Source organism: Rhinichthys klamathensis, unplaced genomic scaffold (assembly GCF_029890125.1).
Source record: "Rhinichthys klamathensis goyatoka isolate OS25496 unplaced genomic scaffold, OSU_Roscu_1.1 h1tg000231l_1, whole genome shotgun sequence".
In the NCBI taxonomy this organism is placed as follows: Eukaryota; Metazoa; Chordata; class Actinopteri; order Cypriniformes; family Leuciscidae; genus Rhinichthys; species Rhinichthys klamathensis.
Genome location: NW_026606755.1, coordinates 31,800 through 40,923, shown reverse-complemented (window position 1 = coordinate 40,923; position 9,124 = coordinate 31,800).

Sequence of the window (9,124 nt, the reverse complement as noted above, 5' to 3'; positions counted from 1 at the left end):
GTAATACACACGCAGCCCCACACCACTAATTCTACCCAAACGTATAATACACACGCACCCCACACCACTAATTCTACCCAAACGTGTAATACACACGCACCCCACACCACTAATTCTACCCAAACGTGTAATACACACACCCCCCACACCACTCATTCTACCCAAACGTGTAATACACACGCACCCCACACCACTAATTCTACCCAAACGTGTAATACACACGCACCCCACACCACTAATTCTACCCAAACGTGTAATACACACGCACCCTACACCACTAATTCTACCCAAACGTGTAATACACACGCACCCCACACCACTAATTCTACCCAAACGTGTAATACACACGCACCCCACACCACTAATTCTACCCAAACGTAATACACACGCACCCCACACCACTAATTCTACCCAAACGTATAATACACACGCACCCCACACCACTAATTCTACCCAAACGTATAATACACACGCACCCCACACCACTAATTCTACCCAAACGTGTAATACACACGCACCCCACACCACTAATTCTACCCAAACGTATAATACACACGCACCCCACACCACTAATTCTACCCAAACGTGTAATACACACGCACCCCACACCACTAATTCTACCCAAATGTGTAATACACACATCCCCCACACCACTCATTCTACCCAAACGTGTAATACACACGCACCCCACACCACTAATTCTACCCAAACGTGTAATACACACGCACCCCACACCACTAATTCTACCCAAACGTATAATACACACGCACCCCACACCACTAATTCTACCCAAACGTGTAATACACACGCACCCCACACCACTAATTCTACCCAAACGTATAATACACACGCACCCTACACCACTAATTCTACCCAAACGTGTAATACACACGCACCCCACACCACTAATTCTACCCAAACGTGTAATACACACGCACCCCACACCACTAATTCTACCCAAACGTATAATACACACGCACCCCACACCACTAATTCTACCCAAACGTATAATACACACGCACCCCACACCACTAATTCTACCCAAACGTGTAATACACACGCACCCCACACCACTAATTCTACCCAAACGTATAATACACACGCACCCCACACCACTAATTCTACCCAAACGTGTAGTACACACGCACCCCACACCACTAATTCTACCCAAACGTGTAATACACACGCACCCCACACCACTAATTCTACCCAAACGTATAATACACACGCACCCCACACCACTAATTCTACCCAAACGTATAATACACACGCACCCCACACCACTAATTCTACCCAAACGTGTAATACACACGCACCCCACACCACTAATTCTACCCAAACGTATAATACACACGCACCCCACACCACTAATTCTACCCAAACGTGTAGTACACACGCACCCCACACCACTAATTCTACCCAAACGTATAATACACACGCACCCCACACCACTAAACCTACCCTAACCAACCCAGACAGCAACATAGTGTCGGCCCAGATCCGGCCCACATCTGGTACATGTGGATTTCCCCCCGGGCCAGATGTGGGCCGGATCTGGGCCGACACTATGTTGCTGTCTGGGAACCCATGCGTATCCTATGCACGTAAAAAACTAATTTTCGCATATAATTTGCACGATAAACACACTGCGTGCTATAGAGACGCATTTAGTGTGATCGGGTTGACACGTCACTCTCAGCAGTGTGTGGACGGCGTCTGGATGTTTGTTAGCAGTATATCACTGCAAAGGTGTTTCCAACTTCTGTTTCTAAGTGATAAAACGGGGCCTTGAATCATGTTCAGTCTCTTATGTTGCTGACTGCGGTTCACTTGACAGCCATCGCTAATAACAATTCCACACATGGCCCCTTTAAATGCAATGAAACTATTAAAACAGTAATTATAAAGGATTTAGCCTGACGAATTCAGTGGTGTACATGACCAAAGTTCTGTGTTTGAGGTTCAGTCTGATACTTTGCTAACACAAAAGCAATGTTCTCCTCGTCTTGATCTCTTTCTCGTAGGCTTAGCTTCAAGGCCGACAGCCGCTACAGCTAATCGTTGAGATAGCGGCCGCTGATAATTGGTGCCGATTAGGAAATTAAGACCATTCAATGTAGTTTTCCCTGAAGACCTTGAGATATGAGCTTTAAAAATCCTTATCTCTTCTTATCAAGAACAAAGAAAGCATCTTGTTGTGGTTTTCAATGAAGCAGTTCATCCAGTGAACTCAGTCCTTTAGTAGTGAGAAGACATTGACACCAGATGAGAGGACGTGCGCCGTACTTTGCTGTTTTCTATATGGTGTGATGCTTTGAATAAAACTCTGTGGTTTTGTTTTGTTGTGCGCACCAATAATGAATGACTTGATCTAACATCTGACTTTAAAGAGCAACCGTACGTCAAGCCGTCACTTTAAAAACGGTAAAGGATTTTCAGTCGTTTCTGATTGGCACAGTGGTGACTGGAAAATCTTCAGTTCATGAGTCATCTGGAGACACTTGACCCAATTTGACTCCAAAATATATTTTCAGATAAACTACAAAATATTTCTAGAAGCATTAGGTTCCACCTGTTAAATTTATAGATATATCATATTTTTTTATACGTTCATTTTTATTTGGTCGAAGAACATTACTTTTTCTAGAATGCTCAAAGTTACCCCTATTTGTAATGTCAATATTTATTTTTATTATCTGAAAACGATTTGGTGGAATATTTTATAGAGCTCTATGGTGCAAGATACATGTTCTTTGACAGTGGTGTTGGGATTTATACAAACACTCTATTTTATTTTATACCAAGCAATGACGACATGGCGAGTGAATAGAGAAAATGTACAATCAATAATGCTTACTGAACTTGAGACTGCATTTTGTATCATTATGTTAAGTAGAAAATATTTTTCCTTGTGACAATATGATTATTTCAAGCCGTTTGTCGTGTGTTTTTTGGCATGGAGCGGAGGATGATGTCTTTTGCAGCATCATATATGAAATGAGACGGTCTCCATCTTTTGATAAAGCTGCACCTGCCATAAACAACATAATGACATTTTGTTCTGTTTATTTCTGTTTTAGTGGCTTAATGTGAGAAATACTCAATGTGCCGCCAAATGGAGTTCTGGAGGAAAGAAATTATGTCCTCGATAAACGTATGATGGGGGAAGACGCATGGGTCATGACAGTTCTAGTTTGGTTTAACATTTAGCGAGGGTCAGGCAAGCATTTAAATTTGATTAATAATGCAATGTGTTGCAGTTACCAACTAACAGTTTTTTTTTCTGGTCAAAGGCAGTTTTTACTTGCATTTGGTGCTTTGATAAGTGTTCATTTTGGATCCTGCTGACACCTACTGGTGTAGATGCAGCGTCATGCAAAAATATTTATGGTTATCAATGCATTCACAGGCATATTACCTCCTGTGATTAATTGATTCTTCAGATGATAGTGTTTATAGGGGTGTAATCTGTAGTATGTAGCCAGTCATGTGATCTCAGCATGGTATGACTTTACTTCACTTTACTTCAGACCTTGCGATCACGTCACACTCAAGCGTTTCAGTTTTGAATGAATAAATTGTAAATATAATAAATTCAAAATATTAAAATAAACGATGTACTCGACTTTCCTACAATACCACACCAAACGAGGAACTTTATCAAAACTTTGGCTAATGTTCTAAGGTTTTTTGTTACATTTGGCTAACATTCTTGCAGTAACTAAAAGAATGTTATTGATTCTTATTGGCTGAACAGGTTTGTAAATTGTCAATGTGGCCACTACACTAAGCAGGTGTGCAGGTTAATTGTACAATAAAAGAGATGATTATTTAACTGTACTACTCATTTCTTTTGAAGTAAAACATTGATAAAAGACATTTAAATTTGCTACCGCCTCCCATTTGAGTGTGATTCCGTGAGCGTGAAAGTGTTTAAACTTGAGTTATTGAGGTCACATAAGCAAAACACACGGGGAAATGCTGCGCTTGTCGTCCCATGACAGCTTTCACTCAAATGCTAATGGAGTCTTTAGAAAGCGAAGCCGAGGTTATGTTCCTCATTGTGCGATTGAATGCAAATGTTGGATTGGATCGCCGCCACTTGTTGGCTCCCCTGATTGATTTCACGGAGTGGCTGTGCTTTTGTTTATTTGCACCTTTGGTACTGAAGCGGAGACGGTTGCTCGGTGGTTTCCTTCTGAATTTCCCCGGCTGGTCGTAAGGCCACTTTTCTGAGTAATGAAATCTTGAATTGGACTTTTAAAACGACAAGTGGAAACAAAGACGTTGGCAATGGCGCAGTCGCCTTAGGTGTGCTTAGTCAGTACAGTCCACATGATTTGACCATTAGAATTGAATCTATGCTGCATTTGATGTGCCTTTTGTGCAGGGAGAAGCCTTATGGAATTCTAGCTGCTCCATTTTTGTCTGCAGTGTGAGTTTCTTAATAAGCAGAGTAATTTATCTCTGCCATCTGTAGATGGATGCAATGACAGCTCGCCAGGATGCCTATTAGAAGGTTTGCTGTAGCGCTGTTGCACCCGCATCGGACCTGATCAAACCTTGATGTTCTTCTTCTGCAGAACAATGTGTGATGAGAAAGAGGCAGACAGGAAGAGGGGACATCAGCCGACAGAGCTAATTTTGTAGAATGAGAGATGACACGTAATTATGCTGCATCGATCGGCGGGGAATACGCTTGATCATGCTGTGACTGTACAATGGTAATTTGGCCTTTGGGGTCTCTGAAAGTCTGAGTCAGAATAGTCAAAAAACTGTAGGCGTTCATTAAAGTGAACGCGGCTAATGAAGAATTGACGCCTCACAGAACACACCTGGATTTGCGCGAATGTTGCAGTGTGAGCTTGTGCAGAGCTGCATGCAGTGCATGAGTGTATGTTCGATGCGCATATGTGGTTATATGTGCATGTCGAGATGTTCTTAACAGCATGAAAATGCATGTCTTTGTTCAAATGTGCATGCATCTTTTTTGCTCTACTATTCAAAACAGTTGTTGAAATGGCGGTGCAATTAACTTAAACATTTTTATTAAATCCGCCTCAGTTCACAAGACCTTGAATTTAGACTTTTAATTAAGCACTGATCATTGTTTAAAATGTTATCTTAATTTGGATTCATGTTCCTTCTTTTACATTCTAGTTGTTTGTTAAGGAGCTTATGTCACACAGAGTCTCTCGCAAACAAGTGTTGTTGATCTCAAGGTCTGAAACTAGCCAGGGGTGCGTTTCCCAAAGCCAACTATGGTCGCAAGTTCCGTCGTTAACAATAGAGTTCAATGGAAATTGCGATCATAGTTGGCCAACGATGCTTTTGGGAAACGCACCCCAGGCTGGTCATAGCCAGAGCTTGCAGAGTTAAAGGGATAGTTCACTCAAAAATGTTCTCAAAAATCGTTTACTAACTCTCATGTTGTTCCAAACATTTGTAAGTTTCTTTTTCTGTTGTACACAAAAAGAAGATATTTTAAAGAATGTTGGTAATGTCAGGGTCTTGCTCTGGCAGCTTTGTCTGTGTTGTCTTTGTTTCATGTCTCCATGTTTGTGTTGTGCTTGAACGTATGGTTTTGTTTGTGTTGGCCATGTGCTCTGTTCCTGCCTCCTTGTTTCCCTGTACCACACCCTCTTGTCTAGTTGAGTCCTCGTTTGTCTGAGTGTTGTCACCTGTTCCTCGTCCGAGTGTTGTCACCTGTTCCTCATGTTCTCTGCTCCCTTGTTTGAGTCCTCGTTTACCTGAGTGTGGTCACCGGTTCCTTGTCTGAGTGTGCTCACCTGTTCCTCTTGGTCTTAGCTCCCTTTATATGTGTCCTCTTTCCCTCATGTGTTGCCAGTTCGTTAGATGTTGTTCTTCTGTATAGATGTTGTGCTACATTGTTTGTTTGACAGTCTAGTAAATTCTAGTCAGAGCTAACTTAAGTCTCACCTCGTCTAGTCTCGTCGTTTCTTGTGCTTGCTGTGTCTTTTGTCTTCCCTAGTTTGTTCTCCAAGCTGAGCTTCCCTGGCCGCTTATACCATCAGCCAAGCAGCAAGACAGTCTCTTGCTGGCCTTCTGTGTCTACCCTCCCTCCTACTATCATCCTGGGTTGGATTCAGTGCTCTCTCTCAGCCTGCCTGTCTTTGTGCCTCATCCCTGCCCACTGTTTCACCTCCTCACCCACCATCTCTCGTCTTGTCTACTGTCCGAGCCTCCTCGGGACTCCAGACTCCGGGGTCTGAGGGGTTCCTAAGGCTCCTTCCTATCCACGGAGTCTCGAGCCCCGTTTTGGCTTGGCTCCAGAGTTGTTGGCCTCCAAAAATGGAAATTTTGACCAGCTGTAACTCCGGAACCAAGCCATCTTGGTTTCTAGGAGTCTGGAGCCCAGGTGCAGCTTGGTTCCAAGTTATAGTCGGTCAATGGGACTTCCCAAGTTATATAAGATGGAACTTTGACCTGTCACTGGTTGGCGCAGACTAAACATGTTTTCACAGACTAAACATGTTTGTTGAGTCGTAGACTAATCTGGTGATTGTCCGCATTAGAAGGCGTCTGTCGGTGCAGTGTGAATTGGCCTTTAAAGCCCATCATCTGAGGTGTTTATGCTTGCAACTTTAGTTCTGTGGGGGCAGCTGTAGTGTGCTGATTGGTCAGCTGGCATGTCTCTAGTTTAGTTTAGTCACACGGTCATGGAAAGCATGAAAAAAACATTGTAACCAGTACTCAGTTTTGCCCTTGATTTCATCTCCTCTTTACCTGAGCTGGGCAACTGGGTTAAAGACTCAAGTTTTCAATGACATTGTTCTGTCTGTTCTGGGCCATTGGCTCTTAATTCCATGTGGCTTCTCTGATGCTACACTTTCTCTCTTTCTCCAGCTTTATTCTCTAACTCTCAGGTTTTATCATTGCGATTTTAATGTTTTTGTAGTCTTGGCATTCTTACAGCCTGAAAAAAATAAAACTTCCCTATAAACATGCAAAAAGCAAATATGCTTCGCAACAAGTGAGGAAATTGAACAAATTTGTGCAGTGTATCTTACTGGTTTATCAACTTGTTTTTAAGGAAAGAAAACCAAGAAATAAGTCTCAAGATCACCAAGTCTGCATTTATTTGATCAAAAATTTAGTTTTCTCTTTGAATATTTTAAAATGTAATTTATTGCTGTGATGGCAAAGCTAAATTTTCAGCATATATAAATCTTTATAATTTTGAAACAAATGATGAAAGTTGCATTTTTTTATATATTTATCTAATCCATGCATGACTTCTTATAATGAGAACACAAGCCGAGTACAGAAATCATTAGTATATAAAAACTGACTTTTGACCAGCATTCTGTTCCAAAACCTAGTGAGTTTCCTCCACAGGCAGCATTTTAAGACCTCACAGACGCTCCTGCCACGAAGCCTGCTCCAAAAGATGATTTTAAAATTAATTATGCTCCTCTAAGATGCCTTGCCAAACTCCAAGGAAGCCTTTTTTATCATTCCCACAGTGTGCAATCCCAGAATGCATTACAAGAAGCTCAACAAGCTTGGTTGTATTAAAATCAGTAGTGAGTCAAAAAAGTAAAAAAATAAGTCACAAATTCCATTTCGGAGGATGCTTTTCTAGAAGGCAGTTGTCTATGTAGGCAGTGGTCGATAACCTACGGTCTAAAATCTCGCAATGGGAACTGTTGCACCAGAACTGTTTTCTGAGTAAGTGAACGCTGGGTCTTAATGTGTGTTGATGGCATATGTATGACTATGATAAATGCAACCAAACGATTTTTGATGCTCTGGTTCAAATTTCATCATTTTAGCCTGAGGCTTTCTTTTTCACATGGAAACATAATGAGAGATTTAAGGGAAATGTTACACTTTTATCTCTTTGCACATACACAAGAGACTTCTTCAATGACTTCAGATTAACGTTGTACTATACTATTCTAGATCTGCTTGAAGATGCTGGCCTCTGTGAAAGTCAGTGCTGGTGTCCTTCATCGTATAGTAATTGCCCTCGCTTGCAAAAGGAGGAACAGCAGCCAAACAGGACTGGATTTGATCTGCATCCAGGGCTCGACTGATAACCCCATCTATCTGAGTTGATTTGGCAACAAAGGGCTCACAAATGACACCAGAGCGGTGGCAAACCCACTACCTTGACAGATGTCCAAATTACTGGTAAACAATAGAACAGAGGTGAAAAGAAATAAATGACCGGTTCCAGTCTGCAGAGAGGTTGAAAGCATCTCAAGACTCGCCAAAGGATGTTGAGGTTTGATTGTGTGCCGAAAACAATGAATACAGGTTCATATTTGTCTTGTAAGGGAAGGATGTCGACCTCAATGAGCCGATGGAGATGGGCCATACACCTGAGGGGTGTTCAGTATATAAAATGACTTTTTGTTTGACACAGGGCAGAAATTATACCATCCCCCGGTTTCACAGAGGCATTAGTCCAGTCCCAGACTGAAGTGCATGTTTGAGCTGTTTTAACAGAAAGCAACTTGCACTGGCATATCTTAAAATATGTCATTGTTTTGTCTCAAGATGCACACCAGTAAGGCACGTTTTCTAAGGCATGTTTATACTGAACTAAAGCCTAATCCTGGCTTAATCTAAACCCTGTCTGTGAAACCAGAACTATATATGTTCACCTACTGTATTTGAGAATTCAGATTGTGCCTACCTTTAAATATTGTTATGTTATGTTAATATATTATACAATTAATATGTAATATTGTTAATATAACATATATTCAAGGGTGGGCACAATTTCTTCTCATATTATATTATATTAGCTATATTATATTATATTATATTAATTATTGTATTGTACAATTAATCTGCTATATTGATATAATATAGCCTAATATAGCCTAATATAATATAATATAATATAATATATAAAGTAATATTTAATATATAAATTGGGACAGAATGTCAGTAACTTGGATATGTGAAGTACTGAATAAATCATCCTGAGACATTTTTCTCTTCAAATTAATTTTAAATGTGTAGTTTTATGAAAGAAAAAGACTTTTATCAAAAGATCAGATACTTCTACAGGCTGAATAGTTACTGAGAGATATGCATAAGACAAAAAGATGTGCAGAAAATGAAGATAATAACTTGCACAATTCGAAAA